Here is a 17161-nt window from a genome sequence, read left to right as displayed (position 1 = left end):
CCGTTGCTTTAGTGCAGTTGGTTAACGCGTTTGTTCATTATCTAAACGTTTTGGGTTCGAATCGTGGTGTAAGATGTTTTTTTTTTTTTCGATTTTTTAAATTTAAATATTGAACCCTGTATTATTTAAGCCATTTTTCACGTAACGTTCGTTTTCCTGGTTTTTTTTAATTTTTTTTTTTACTTCACTTATTCTTAGCGACACCCGGGTATCCACCGATTTTTTAAATTTTAATATCGAAACAGGCTCATTTAAACCATTTTTCACGTGTTCGTTTTTCTGTTTTCAACGTTCGTTGGCCTTACGTTAGATTTTTTTGTGTTTTTTTTTATGTTTTGATTACCCCCCCCCCGCTTAATTAAAACGTTGTTTTCTTTTCTTACTTTGCTTATAACAATGCTTACATCATCGTCATAACGCTCGACGACTTTCAAAGATCTTTTACTAACTCATTCTGGCTGGCCGATTTTATTTTCAAACTTCGCCTCAGGGCTTTGGGTTCGATCCCCCCCCCCCGGTTTCTTTTTTATTTAACATCACACACACCTACAAACACACGGGCAATGCCGAGTACCCCTGCTAGTATATATATAAAAGCGAAAATGTATGTGTGTATGTTTGGATGTCTGCTAAAACAGACGCAACGAAAATTCACAAACTCGGTATCACATCAAAGCTCCATCCTTTGCTCGAAAAATATCGAAAAATTGACCAAAAACGTTAACTTTTTCACCCCGAAATCGACAATTTTCCACAAGGGTGGTCAACAAAAACGGTCCTCTCGTGACAATGACCGATTCTACGCATGCGTCAGATGACGTCGTGACCTGATTTACTTTAAATAGGTGAAAAACCAAACAAATTTCATGTTGGCTCAGTTTGTTAACGCGTTGGTTCATTATCTAAACGTTTTGGGTTTGAATCGTGGTGTAAGATGTTTTTTATTTTTCGATTTTTTAAATTTTAATATCGAAACAAGCTTATTTAAGCCATTTTTCACGTGTTCGTTTTTTCTGTTTTCATCATTCGTTTGCCTTACGTTAGGTTTTTTTTTGTTTTTTTTCCTGCTTAAGTGTTAACGTTGTTTTCTTTTTTTACTTTGCTTATAACAAACAAACCTACGTCGTCGTCGTTATAACGCTCGACGACTTCCGGCCGCGCACCTGTCAATTTGGTTCTTAAATAAATTCAAACATCTTTCACTAACTCATTCTGGCTGGCTGATTTTATTTTCAAACTTCGCCTCAGGGCTTCGATTCGATCCCCCCCCCCCCCGGTTTCATTTTTATTCTTCAACACCACACACATCTCCAAACACCCTGGCATCGCCGGGTACCCCCCGCTAGTATATATATAAAAGCGAAAATGTATGTTCACTTTTTGTGTATGTCCAAGAAAGGCTTTTTTCAGAGAAGCGGTCAGTCGGTTCACAACTTTTTATATCACATGTAAATTGTAATATCTCACAGTTAACAACGTAGCTTGCCTGTCTATTTAGTTTGCTCAACTTCGGGAAGGTAAATATTCAACAGTTTTCGCTCGCCGCTTGTAGGTTAGGCCTTTTCCTATAATGTTTCCCCCTACCCCCAACGTCTTGGGGGGGGGGGGAAGAGCATTCCCGCACGAAATGAAATGCTACCCTGCAGTCAAAAGTTGACCTCATTAAGTCATTAAAACGTGCACCTGCTAATTTAAGAAATTAAATAAATTCAAACGTGTGTTCTGTTAGCATCTTGCGGTGGGGCAATGGTTAACGCTGCACGTTTTTTTTCACACTTTAATTTACAACTTTGCCTCAAGGGTTCGGGTTCGGGTTCGATCCTCATACTTACCTACCAAAACATTTTTTTTTAATTTTAAGCCCCCCCCCCCCCGGAGTTTTCACACACATCTCCAAACACCCGGGCAACGCCGGGTACCCCTCGCTAGTATATATATAAACAGCAAATAATTATCTGCATTTTATTTTCAACAAGAATTTAAAAAAAAAGATGACTCTCAAAAAATCTCCTTCATTAACTGTAACCTTAAGTTCTAAGTGAAAATAATGAAAAAAAAATGGAATAGCAATACGAGAAAAATATCTTAAATAGATAAAAGTACAGTATAATTAACAGCCAAGATATATATATATATATATATATATATATATATATATATATATATATTTCATGGTTTTCTTGGGGGTACAAAACTTTATTAAGGCAATCATGAAGGGAAGACGTATTCCTTTGGAATTCATTTTATATTAAAAAAATAAAAAAGACCGAGGAGAAAAGGAAAATGGATAGCGACTAAAAAAATAAAAGTAAGGAAATAGAAAAAAAAAAAATCAAAACGAGTCAATTGACATGTTTCGCCCTCACTCATCAAAATTGGAATCGAGGGATTTATTTTTTAGTAAGTTGTTTTTCTTAATGATAAAATCTAAAAAAAAGAGACAGGAGCAAGAGCAATCATATGGGGATCAGCCTCTAAAATTCATCCCCATACGATTGCTCTTGCTCCCGTCTCTTTTTTTTTATAAAATGAATTCCGAAAGAATACGTTTTCCCTTCAACATTGCCTTAATATATATATATATATATATATATATATATATATATATATATATTGTAGTAACTGCTATGCCCAGCCAGAATGAATCCCCGGCAGAAACATTTCATAGTAGTCACCGTTTCTAACGCCCACGCATATGAAGAACGTATAAGAACACAACATTGTGATGCAACCACATGCATATGTAAAACAAAAGGAACATAATGTTTCATAGCATAGAAATACAGTAAACAAGCTGGAACATTCGAGAACATCTGTATATAAATATTTGCCCATGAAAAATCAAATCAGTTTTCCTCTTGATTTCTTAAGAACAGCACATGTTCAGAATAACTCCGTCACTGGGAGATGTTAAAATTCCCCATGCTGAATTTACACGGCATGCACATTTACTTTAATTCTCATCATGGAAAGTTACCACATTGAACGAAAATTTAAATCTTCCTTTAAACAATTTTATTTCGAACTACTATTATTACGATATGAACTCACACACATGCATTCATTAATATGATTTATGGATTGTTTTTCTCAGAAAATAACCACATTAACTTTAAGCCCAAGTGTGGCACTCTGATCATAAAAAATCGGTAATTTCAAACCTCATGCCATTCTCACAAAGATCTTCATTTCATTAATCTTTCATTATGAACATTCAACACAAGTAAACACTTATGTTTGAACAATTTAAACTAATATTTTTAACACGTAAATAAATGTTGTTTAATTCATGTTAATACTATGATTTTGTGTTCTTTGTCGAGTGTTGTTATTTTCTGGAGTTATTTTTATTTTTTATGTAAGGATATAAATTGATGAAACCTTTCTATTAATCGGTGATTTTGTTAAATTTACCATTAATGGTCCAGCAGATACACTCCTACTTTCAACTTCAATAAAATTGCAACACACACAACCACAGTTCTAAAGATTGTTATAAAGTAGTGACTTTGTCACGAGTTATACAATATGTACATATACAGCGAATAACTTTCTGAAACTGTTTTCAGGTTTGTTACGAGCTTGTTGCTTAGCTTTTTTTTAGGGTGAGGCGAGTAATTCCTGAAAAATAGTTTTTTTAAAAAAATTGGCTCGAATTAATGCTAAGGTAAATCATTTTATTTCAGAAATGAAGCCCCCTCTCCCCCACTAACAGTTAAATAAGTTGGCACTATTGTTTGTTTTTTTCTTGTGTCCTATTTAGAGAATTGTTGTATCAAAGTAATTAAAATTTTAAAATTTACAAAAAACGATAAGGTAGAAAATTAATTTATTAATGTAAATAGTGTTCAAAATTAAGACAATTAGCAAAAAATGAGTTTTGCAAAAAAAACAAAAAAAAAAAAACAATGAGTTCTAATTGTAACAAAAGGGAGTCTGAAAACTGAAAATCTAGCAAAAATTAATTTTCGCTGATTGTCTTCAAAAATTGCTTTCATTAATAATTAATTTTCTACCTAATCGTTTTTTATAATTTTTGGATATGTTCATTACTACAACATGACAATTGAGTAGATACCATTGGTTTTGCTGTGGAGTCCATGACATGAATAGCACGATTAGTGCGGAGTGTTGTCAAATGCGATGGAGGTCAAAAAGTTAAGACTCATCAAACCCGGCGACACCGCTCTGACGTGTTGTGAACATGTTAGCTGTAGGTGCATTCAGTCGGAGACCACCTACAAAACACCCTGTCCTCAAATATAAAAGGAGGGAGCACACGTCCTTAGACAGAGTTCAGTATGAATTTGAGAGTCTGCAGTCGTCAGTTATTCTGAGAAGATGAGAAACTTCTCGTGGAGGCAATGAGAGGTAGTGATATATGGTAGATGAATCGATAGAGAAATTCCCACTCTCCTTCTAAGGATAGGCAGAGAACAGGGATACGACTTCGACCGTGAAACAAATAAAGTTCGAATTGTCCAGAGAAATGAAACATGTCTGTTGTTATGAGCTTTTGTTCCAGAGGAACCGACGTGGTCAAGAACTGCAGAGACAAGATCTAAAGGTACGTTCTGTTTCATTCTTATAAACCCCTCTAAAGGGCTAATGTGCTATAAAAATGAACACTGACTCAAAATAAGCAAACACCCCCTTCCCCCCACGCAAAAGATATGATTTGGTTTCCGGACTAGTTTGTGGCGTCGCTGCGAAAGATCGAACTTAAGACTTCACACACACAAGAATATATATACTCGAGAATATATACACCTCATCATCATCATCCCCCTCCCTCTCCACAACAGATCAGTTTCACTTGAAAATCAATATTTCAATTTTCAAATTTCGCTATAATAATGAAGAAGGACCAACTATACTACACTTTCGTATGAAAATATGTTTTTTTCAGAAAAATAAGGTTTTCATTAGTTGAAATGCAGTCGTTTAATAGATCAATCTACATTTTTAATATGTGCATACAAGGGATCATTATTCTGAACTTTTAAAAATACAATAATCTCCATATGTAATATTTTGACTGCAGAAATTCCCCTCCGGACCAAAGTACTGTAGGTTTGCAACAACAGATGCCTCATACAAATTCAATACATCTACCGTGATAGCCACTATCTTATGTAGTTTATAACCACCATTTCTGCCACATTCACTAGTGTATCTTGTTAAACTTGGGAATATTTCTGTTGAGCTCGGGAATCTTTCCCTGCGCAAGCACCCGTGGTGCAGTGGATAGAGTACTTGGTAAAATTCAGTTGTAAAATTTACACTTTTTGAGCGTTCAATCCTTAGTAAGGGTGACACGTAAAAATACAATTGCGAATTACTTAGGATTTCTACCCAGTTATGACTGATGGGATGAGAGTATTTAAAAATCCTATTTTAAAATTTGATTTAATTATGAAATAAAATCCACCTACATGCATTTCCATTTCTTTTTAAGTAAGTCAATCATTTTAATCTTTTGTTAATAGTTGAATAATAATAATAATAATAATAATGATAATAATAATAATAAAAATGAATTACTTTGTGACACTTTGAAATTTTAAAGCATCTTATACTGAAATAAAAAATAATTTCTGACTTTAAAATTATTAGTAAATCCTTATTTATTAAAAGATTAAAAATTTTGGAACCTTATTTATTACTTTTTTATGCATCCAATAATTTCATAAAGATAATACAAAAAACATTGTAAGAAAAGTTTGAAAATTATAACAATAAAATAATTTAATGACCAAATTTAACTTTAAAAAATCTATTTAAAAAAAAACAAAAAACAGCAAAGTCAGAGTTAAAATAAAATGACAATAAAGATTCCCAGGCAACGCTGGATAGGGCAATTGTTGTATATTAAAGGTTATGCATTTTGGCTGGTGCAATATAATTGTTAGTTTCTGTGTAAATATTTTTTGTATCATTCAAGTACACGTCAGTGAAAATGATTATTTGGTGAGTTCAGAAGGACAAGAATGTTGAAATGAAAAAAGTCTGAATAATGTGAGAGTTATGTCATAAAAAAAAAAGTCGGAAGACTTTCTCAATGAGAAAACAACTAAGAAGTCGGTTTAGAATAAATGTGAAAATAGACTCCTGAAAATAAATAGTTAAAACAAATTACAGTCACCTCCTCCTCCTCCTCCTCCCCTAATTACTGTGTCGGCATATATAAAATCCAAATGGGAGGGGGGTACTGTTGATTTTATACACTGGGCCCTTCTGTTTGTGTGGTGATAAAACTTCTCAAATGCACTTGTGTTTGTAGGGGAATAAATAAGAGCACCGGATTACCGGTGTAGGGTAAGGAGTGAGGTCCCTTGAAAAAAGAAGAGGAGAGTCCGTACACATGAGGCACGGACGCAAAAAGTTCTTCTCCTAAAAGACAATGTTGGACAGGCAGAGTACAACTCTAAAATACAGTCCTCACTCCTCCCGTAAACCCCACTATTGAAGTGAGTAATCTTTTTACCTTAATGTTCTGAATTGCAGTGTTGTCATGTTTTCATGTTTGTTAATAAATTCTTGTTGTTTATGCTTGTTGTACGTTTAGTAATTATTAAAGCTGGTCGGTAGTTTTGGGACTTGGAAGAACCTAAACCCGTACCAACAGTGGTGACCCCAACTAGCAACATAGAATACGCAAAGCAACGTTTTTTTATGTTTTAATAACAAAAGGAAAATGCGTAAAATTAAAGTTTATTTTTAAATAAAAATAATCCATAACATGAATCCCGGCGTCAGAGTAGTTAAAAATAAATAAACAAAACATTTACGTACGTAAGTTAAAAATAAAAAAATAAAAAATAATGACTAGTTACGTTTTTGTGCCGAGATTTATTTTATACAAGTATCGTTACCCTTTCATCGGGATATTCACATTTTTCTCGCCCAACAAATATGGCCGACCGCGTCTTCTTCAATTTGCACGCGGCGCCAGTCTCGTGATTGGCTGATGTGAACACTACGTCACACTTCGTCTTCCTCTTGCTCTGTCCCTACTATTACTACTATACGGTGTCATCTAGCTAACTGTCGCTATAAATGAATAAATAAGATAAAAATAAATAATAATAATAATAATAATAATAATAAAAATCATAAATAAATGTGAAATGGCGTCACCCACATTCAGTCTGATTCCAACGGATGTACAGAATGACCCTGCTTTGTTTTTCGCACAGCTAGATTTATATTTTCGGCAGAAAACGATATCAGGACAGACTGAAAAGTTTTGCCATGTGGCGACTATATTACCTCAGGATGTTACCGTCGAGGTGAGAGACCTAATTATATCTCCTCCCACGGAGAAACCATATGACACCCTACGAGAAAGAGTCACAACTGCTGTGTCAGTTTCAGCACACAGGCGAATCTCACAATTATTAGAACAGGAAACGATGGGGGATAGCACGCCGTCACAGTTTCTAAAGCGCCTGCAGAAGTTGGCTGAAGGGACAATGGACAATAATATTGTCAAACACATCTTCCTACAGCGCATACCAACCGAGTATAAGGTGGTAATAGCTGCACAAGATGAATCTATGCCAGTGGAATGAGTGGCTGAGATAGCCGACCATATTGCCGATATAATGTCGACACGGTCGTCAACGGTGGCTGGCGTTCAGACATCGGAGAAAGACGAGCTACTCTCCAAACTAATGGAGGGACAGACCAGATTGGAAGCTCGCATGAACAAAATGGCGGAGGACATCGCGAGACTTACCCTCGAGAATAAGCAAAGGCGGGGGGTGCACACAGCCACTCCAGAGAACGGAGGCAGGATAGGACCATTTGCTGGAAGCACAAGAGATTTGGGGAGAAGGCAAACTCCTGTATCCCACCGTGTAGTTACAAGAGTTCGGGAAAAGCTTAAACCGACAGAAGAATGCGGCATCAACTGTCGGTGCATCTCGTTCAGGCCACCTATTGTATGTGGTGGACAAAAACTCAGGTACGTCCTTTTTGGTGGACAGCGGGGCACAGGTGTCTCTCATTCCTGCGACTGCAGCCGACAAGAAATCCCCTCCCTGTAAATTCACACTACGAGCTGTGAATGGCTCGTTAATACACACATATGGGGAGAAGTGTATGGACCTTAATTTAGGCCTGCATAGAACATTTACCCACATTTTTATAGTGGCGGATGTAGACAGTGCTATTTTAGGTACCGATTTTTTACAGGCGTTTGGTTTGGTGGTGGATATAACAGGCCAGCGTCTGAAAGATCCAGAAACGCATCTCACAGCGTGTGGGGTAGTTAGGACTGGTACTCCATTGTGTCCAGCAGTGGCACATGCAAACCAGGATAACGATTTTCTGAGTCTCTTGAAGGAATACCCTTCAATTTCAGTGCCTTCTTTCCATAGGGACGTTTTGCCACACTCCACCACACACTATATCGAAACAAAGGGTCCGCCCGTTCATAGCAAAGCTAGGCGCTTAGCACCAGAAAAGGTAACAGCGACTAAGGCTGAATTTCAGCAAATGATGAAGTTAGGCATAGTTCGCCCTTCAAAGAGCGAATGGGCTTCACCTCTTCATCTTGTCAACAAAGGTGTTAACACATGGCGGGCATGTGGGGACTACAGAGCACTGAATGCAGTCACTAAACCAGATAGATACCCAGTACCACATGTCCAGGACGTGACAGCAGTGGCTCAAAATAACCGTTATTTTACAAAATTGGATTTAATTTGAGCATATCACCAAATACCGGTGGAGCCCGAACACATTCCTAAAACGGCTATCATCACTCCATTCGGGATGTTCGATTTCATGCGAGTTACTTTTGGGTTGCGGAATGCAGCACAAACATTCCAACGGTTCATAGACCAGGTGTTGTCAGATTTGCCATTCGTCTGTGCATATATTGACGATGTACTTATTGCTAGCCAAACTAGAAAGGAACACATCGGTCATGTGCGACAGGTCTTCGAACGTTTGAAGCAATATGGGATAGTCCTAAACCCATTAAAATGTGCTTTTGGTCAATCCGAAGTAATTTTTTTAGGACACCATATTTCAGAGGGGGGAATATCCCCATCACCAGAGATGGTCAAGTCCATTCAAAATTTCCCTATCCCTGCCACAATGAGGCAGCTGCGTCAATTCTTGGGGCTGATAAACTTTTATCGTAGGTTCTTACCTCACTGTGCACAAGTACTTTTACCATTGACAAGTTTATTTGACAAATGTGAGGAAGTGTGACATTGTATTTTCAGAGCACGCGGTAGAAGCATTCAACAAGATCAAGGCTATGTTGCAGGAGACTGCAAAATTGTCTCACATCCAACCCAACCAGGAGCTGTGCCTAGCAGTGGATGCATCCGCAATTGGAATTGGAGCGGTCCTACAACAAAAATGTGATGCGGACTGGAAACCCATTTCCTTTTTCTCAAAAAAATTAACAGAGACTGAGAAACGCTATAGTACATTTTCCAGAGAGCTGTTAGCTGCATTCTCCGCGATACGCCATTTCCGGCAGCTCTTGGAAGGTCAGCAGTTCCATATCCTCACGGACCACAAACCCCTGTTAGGCGCTTTACAGTCTTCCTCGGGCAAATATTCTCCCAGAGAGATTCGCCAGATGGATTATATCCTTCAATTGACATCGGATATCCGGCACATCAAGGGGGCAGACAACATCCCAGCAGACACCTTATTGCGGGGAATTAATTCCTTCCTGTTGCAGCCGGCAATTGACGTCGACACCTTGTCTAAAGAACAACAGAAGGATGAACATTTACAAAATCTCCTGCAGAATAATCCAACTTCATTGAACCTAGTGACAATTACCAACCCTACCAGCCACACAAAAGTTGTGTGTGACACAAGCACAAACAAACTGCGACCATACGTTCCAGCATCGCTACGCAAAGACATATTTAAAGCAGTACACAGTCTATCGCATCCAGGGGCCAATGCCTCTGTAAGGCTACTAACAGACCAATATGTCTGGCCGCGAATAAAAGCTGATACAAGAGTGTGGGTGAAAACGTGTGTGGAGTGTCAAAAAGCCAAGGTCGGTCGTCACACGCGGGCTCCTCTCGGCACGTTTCCAGTTCCAGATGAGAGATTTCAGCACATTCATATCGACATCACCGGACCAATTTCCGACATGTGAAGGTCAGTGCTATCTGCTGACATGTATCGACAGATTCTCACGATGGTTTGAAGCTCTACCGATGCCAGACATGACGGCATACACAACTGCCAGGACATTCCTTGCTGGCTGGGTGGCCAGATTCGGTGTACCACAAAATGTTACATCAGACAGAGGTCGACAGTTTGAGTCAGACCTTTTTCATAAACTTGCAAAACTTTTGGGCACCAAGAGTATACACACCACGGCTTATCACCCCCAGGCAAACGGCATGGTCGAGCGACTACATCGCAGTCTGAAAGCCTCCTTACGGGCACAGCTTATGGACAATACAAGGTGGTTAGAACATCTGCCACTAATATTGTTGGGACTGCGGACAACGGTGAAAAGAGATATGGAGTGCTCAGCAGCGGAGGCTCTATATGGAACCACATTGCGGTTGCCAGCACAATATTTTTTTGAAGCACCAAAAAAAGTTATGGACATGACAGCGTTTGTCGACCGGCTAACAACAAAAATGGCCAAGATGGCATATTCTCCCTCAGGCTCGAATAGGAACATGGCCCCATATGTACCTAAGGGTTTAGAGACTTGCACGCACGTCTTTATCCGTGATACGGAAAGGAGGCATTCCCTGCAACCGCCGTATCGTGGCCCCTTTAAGGTTGTGGAGAGACAAAATAAGTTTTTCAAGGTGCTTATCAAGAATGAGGAACAAAACATTTCGGTAGACAGGTTAAAACCCGCAGCACTGGAAGAGACATATCTGAAAGTATCACCCCCAAACGCCATGCCGGTATATATGACGCTTCAGAAAGTAGAAAAGAAAAAGACACGGTCAGGTAGACATGTCAGATGGCCAGCACATTTAAAAAATTTTGTGACGGTTTAAATAAAATTAAAAATGTTGCCCATTTATTTCAGGTACTCTGTATTTTGGGGGGGGAGTACTGTAAGGGAATAAATAAGAGCACCGGATTACTGGTGTAGGGTAAGGAGTGAGATCCCTTGAAAAAAGAAGAGGAGAGTCCGTACACATGAGGCACGGACGCAAAAAGTTCTTCTCCTAAAAGACAATGTTGGACAGGCAGAGTACAACTCTAGAATACAGTCCTCACTCCTCCCGTAAACCCCACTATTGAAGTGAGTAATCTTTTTACCTTAATGTTCTGAATTGCAGTGTTGTCATGTTTTCATGTTTGTTAATAAATTCTTGTCGTTTATACTTGTTGTACGTTTAGTAATTATTAAAGCTGGTCGGTAGTTTTGGGACTTGGAAGAACCTAAACCCGTACCAACATGTTGTTAGGCAGTATAAAAGTGTAAACTTTGATCAAAATCAGACTGTTCTTTACTAAATTTTTTCAATTATAGGTTTTCAATACTTATTGGATGTATTTCAATACAAAAAATATCTAAAAACACTCACAGGCACATAATGTATATTTGTGTAAAATTTCATAAAACTCGGCTCAGCCGTTTTGGAGTCTATAAGGAACACGTACAGACATACACACAAAGTGCCTTTTATATAAGTAGAGACAGAGATTACACATGAAATCTGAAGAAAAATACTTTTCAAATGAGTAAATATGCTAGTATTTCCAAGATGGCAGCATATCATGCTTCGATCTTGGAAATATGTTGATTATACTAGCATATTTACTGCTTTTCTTCATATTTCATATGCAATACTAGATAGATTTTAACTCCAAAAAGGTTCATATCATAGTCTAAAAAACATATTCCGATCACTTATATATCACTTTTTTTTGTAGTCAGTTTCTAATGCTGATCTGATTATATATTTATTTTTTATTGGAATCCTTTGAGATGAGTAATTTGTATCTTTTATTTATTTGTAGACTGTTATCTTCATCTTCATAGTTGTTGTTTCACCACGTTTCGGCCAACTCATTCTCTGGCCTTCTTCAGATGATTAACTGCGACAGAATAGGAATTCTGAGTATCTTAACTGTATCCCCAGTAATTACTGCCTTCCATAGTTGTTGTTATCTCATGTTTTTGGTCAACTAATCCTCTGGCCTGATTTGGGTAGGACTGAAAATACCATCTTCAGACAATGCTTACCTAGAACCATAGAGATTCAACGCCTCTATCCAGTGCTACCTGAAGAAGGCCAGTGGAAGAGTTGGCCGAAACATGGTGAAACAAAAACAACTCTGAAGATGAGGATAACAGTCTGCAAATATATAAATAAAATTTGCTAATCTGATTGTTTGTCAAAATATTAATGTGATTAACGCAACAGAGTATGGGGAGTTGGCTAAAAAAGAGGTGGATGACTTGAACTGTTACAGTTAATTAGAACAATTAAAACATAACTCAATCCCATTGAAAAATTGTGTTTTTGATTTTTTTTCCTGATTTTGAATTAATAACAGTTCAGTTTTATTCAGTAAAGAAGAGCTGTTTATCTTTTAATATTTCAGTGCAGAAAAAAAACTCATCATAATGCAGAGTCCAGCACTCATTAGATTATCATTTAAGCGACCATCATCATCATCACAAAAATGATGAAAAAGATGCAAATATATAACACAGCTCGTCCAATATATAAAGTAATGCAAGTCCGTTTTTTTTTGTGAGGTTAATAGCTTTCTTCATACAAAAAAAAAATCGACATTTAATTCTGATTTACTAAGTTTTATTTTGTTGTCCATGTTCTTAATTACAAAAAACAAAACAAAAAAAAAAACAGATTTTATATAAAATTTCTTTCAAAAAATAATTTAACTGCCTTGGAATAATTTTTTTTTATTATTATTATTAATGGACACATTTTTCAATAATGACCTAGATGTCAGCAGCAGATCTATGGGTAAAAAAGAAAGATGGAAAGGAAGTTTTGATATTCTTTTAGCTTCCTTTTCCCCACAGCCTGAGAGAGAGAGAGAGAGAGAGAGAGAGAGAGAGAGAGAGAGAGAGAGAGAGAGAGAGCAAAAAAGAGAGTCTGCTTTATGTATTGAATGAATAATGTGAGTCAATCACCTAACATACTGTAGAGACAGCATTTGTCAATCTTATTCTAATATTGTCTCAAAATGGACTTAAACATTTTCAAATTACGATATTAAACATTCTTTAGTTCTAATATTTATTTTCGGCTATGCTGGCTAGTATCTATTAAAGAAACTGGAAAAAAAAATTTGTCGTTATCGTTACTGGGATTCTTAATAAAATTTAATGGAGCTTACTCCAAGGTATTTTTTGTAAGAAAGTTTTTTTTTGTTTTTTTCTCATGAAATCTCGCTTGTTAACCAATTAACAAAGGCTGAAAACAGTACCTCCCAATTTAAATAAAACAAGACACAACAACATAAATATACTTAGCAGTGTTATGAGATGTTCTCCTGCAATCATTAGACTCTCTCCTTCCAGCAGACCCAAAACTTACAGCTCTACCTCAATTCATGTGAATATTAGAAATGGAAATCCTCTCTACGAGTTTGCTTTTACAAATTTTATTGATGTCACTGCACCATGAACCACTGACACTATTTATTTAACAGCATCAAAATTTTGTACTTGTCGAGATGGGTCAATCAGTTAGCATGCTGCACTTAGAAATAGAGGCTGTGAGCTCAAATATCACCGGGAGCATAATTATTTTTGCTCTGATTTTGTCCAAAAATGAACCAATAATATTTTAAATTAAAAAATTAATCATTGTTTTGTTTTTTTTATTATTATTATTATTCTGTAACTTATGGATATTAAGATCCTGCACAATGCCGGGTATCCCTGCTTTATTTTTTTCACCCCTCATAAGCAGTCTTGTAAGTATTCTTTCTTACTATTGAGTAAATAATGTAATAAAAACAAATTGGAAAAATACATCTAAAAAAAAAGTTAGTAAATCTATTATATTAAATGTGAGTGAACATTTGTTTTTCTAAAGCTTTTGTTCCTATACAATTTAACTAGCCTGGACGCCTGGCATTGCCTGGGTGTTTGTAGGTGTGTGTGTTGAGCAAAAAAAAAAAAAATGGTTGTAGAAGGCAGAAAGGAAAACGGAGGTGTGTGTAAGGGTGTTGGTTGAGCGAAAAAAGGAAAATTGCGAGGCGCAAAAAAACAAAAAAAGTGGAAGTAGGCAGGCAGGCTCAAACCCATACCGCCAAGGAGGAAAAGAAAGCGAAAAAAAAAAAAAAAGTGACTCGTAAGCTGTTGTGGCCATCGCCGAACCGGAAGTGACGTAGGTTTAAATTAAGGCTAGACAATCAAAAAGAGGGAATGACTTTCGAAAATATTGTCAAAAAAAGCGACCCCTCCCTGTAGAAAAGTGCTTAGTGGAGGGTGAACCAATTAATGTCTTTTTAGTCAATTTTTCGATATTTGTCATCCAAAGGCCGAGCTTCAAAACGAGACTGATCTCATGAAAATCTGTCGCCTCTGTCAAAAGTTTTAGGTAGACATACAAACATACATACATACATTTAAACAGACAGGTGAGATTTATATTATAGAAGACTAGTCTGAGTGCCCAGCGTTGCCTGGGTGTTTGGAGGTGTGTGTTGAGCAAAAAAAAAAAAAAAGTGATAGTACGCAGGCAGGCTCGAACCCATATCGCCAAGGAGGAAAAGAAAAAAAACATGGTGTGTTTACTATTGCACCCATCGCCAAACCGGAAGTGATGTAGGTTTAAATTAAGGCTAGACAATCGAAAAGAGGGGATGACTTTCGAAAATATTGGTGCAAAAAGCGACCCCTCCATGTAGAAAAGTGCCCAGTTGAGGGAAAAGGAATTAATGTGTTTTAGCCAATTTTTCGATATTTGTTGTCCAAAGGGTCAAGCTTCAAAACAATACCAATCTCATAAAAATCCATCGCCACTGTCGAAAGTTATAGGCAGACATACAAACATACATACATTTAAACAGACAAGTGAGATTTATATTATAGACTAGTGGGAGTACCCGGCATTGCCCGGGTGTTTGTACATGTGTGTGGTGTTAAATAAAAAAGAAACTGGGGGGGGGGGGGGAGATCGAACCCGAAGCCCTGAGGCGAAGTTTGAAAATAAAATCGGCCAGTCAGAATGAGTTACTGAAACATGTTTGAATTTATTTAAGTAAAAACCAAATTGACAGGTGCGCAGACGGAACTCGTCGAGCATTACGACATCGACGACAGAAGCTATTCAGCAAATGAGGTTAATGACCAGGTTTGTTTGTTATAAGCGAAGTAAAAAAAGAAAACAATGTTAAAAATTAAGCGGGGGGGGGGGGTAATCAAAACATAAAAAAAAAACACACAAAAAAAATAACATAAGGCAAACGAACGATGAAAACAGAAAAACGAACATGTGAAAAATGGCTTAAATAAGCCTGTTTCGATATTAAAATTAAAAAAATCGGTGGGTACCCGGGTGTTTTTGGGTGTGTGGTCGGGGGTGGATAAGCAAAGTAAAAAAAAAAACAGAAAAACGAACGTTACGTGAAAAATGGCTTAAATAACACTGGTTCAATATTTAAATTTAAAAAATCGAAAAAAAAAAAAAAAAAAGACATCTCACACCACGATTCGAACCCAAGACGTTTAGATAATGAACCAACGTGCTAATCAACTGAGCTAACGCAACGTACATAAAATTTAGTCATTTTTTCAACTATTTAAAGTAAATCAGGTGATGACATCTGACGCATGCGTAGAACTGGTCGTCGTCACAAGAGGACCGTTTTTGTTGAGCCCCGACCCTGTCGAAAATTGTCGATTTCGGGTGAAAAAAATGAACGTTTTTGGCCAATTTTTCAAGCGAAGGATGGAGCTTCAATATGATACCTAGCTTGTGAATTTTCGTTGTGTCTGTCGAAAGTTTTTTAGCGGACACACAAACATACATACACACATTTTCGCTTTTATATATATAGATAACACAATTTATGTGCTAAAATATTCTTCATACTGGGATTTTTTTTTCTCTACTTTTAGTGAGGATACTTATTTTGGCATGACACGTTAAGAACATCAAATTGTCTTTACTTGAAATGCAAATTTCATTTGTGACTAATAGTAAAAAAGCAACAAAACTGTTTTAATTATTCTAATTAGCTGTCACGTAAATCGAATAAATCACCAACTTCTTTCAGCTATTTATATATTTAGATCAGTCCCTCCCCTCCCACCATGTTGATTCAATCACAATAATATTTCTTGATGTCTGTGAGCACAGGTGACTTTTTCAGATAATTTACATACAAACAAATACTTATGTAAATAAGACAGCAAAATAAGTCTCTTTCCTTTTATATAAGAACTAGCTGGACACCCGGCGTTGCTTGGTTGTACAATACACTTAAGCATATTTTAATTCATGCAGATTGTGGATTGTGTATGTATTATAGAATCAATCCTCTATTGAATATTTTATATATTACGAGGAAAAATTTGCCTGGTGGATTATTTTGCAAAAATAAATAAATGAATAAAATGAAATAAATGATAATGTAGTTGATCAAATTCAGTCTGTGTTTACAATATCACGTCAGCTGATATTTGGGCTTGACTCTGGAAACTCATTTCTGATTGTTGACTTTTAAAATATGCAAATAAAGAAATGATTTACAGCGATTTTAAATGGTACTTCTTTTATCGTAAATTGAATTCATAAATAAGAAAAAATTAAAATAAAATGCTGAGGTGCATCTGGGCTTGAACATGCGATCATTCAATCTAGTAGAATGCTCTACCACTGAGCTATGTTTCCAGATGTTAACAAACCTGTTTTTTTCTAAGAAGAAATTATTTGTTGGGATTTTATTATCTCCCTTGCCGGTGCAACCTAAAATATTGCCCTGTAAAATTTCTTTCTTATCTATAAGAAAGAAACACTATTTTTAGGATAGGATTTTTTCAATTTTTGATAGTTATAGGACAAATTTCTTTATAAAACATATCTAAGAACACTACCAGACATAAATTACCTTTGTGTGAAATTTGCAAACGATAGGCTCAGCTATTTCGGAACCTATAAGGAAGGAACTCACACACACACAAACTGACTTTTATATAATAGTAGAG

This window comes from Euprymna scolopes, chromosome 7 (genome assembly GCF_053919585.1).
Source record: "Euprymna scolopes isolate OS-2025 chromosome 7, ASM5391958v1, whole genome shotgun sequence".
In the NCBI taxonomy this organism is placed as follows: domain Eukaryota; kingdom Metazoa; phylum Mollusca; class Cephalopoda; order Sepiida; family Sepiolidae; genus Euprymna; species Euprymna scolopes.
This window is presented reverse-complemented; position numbering follows the sequence as displayed.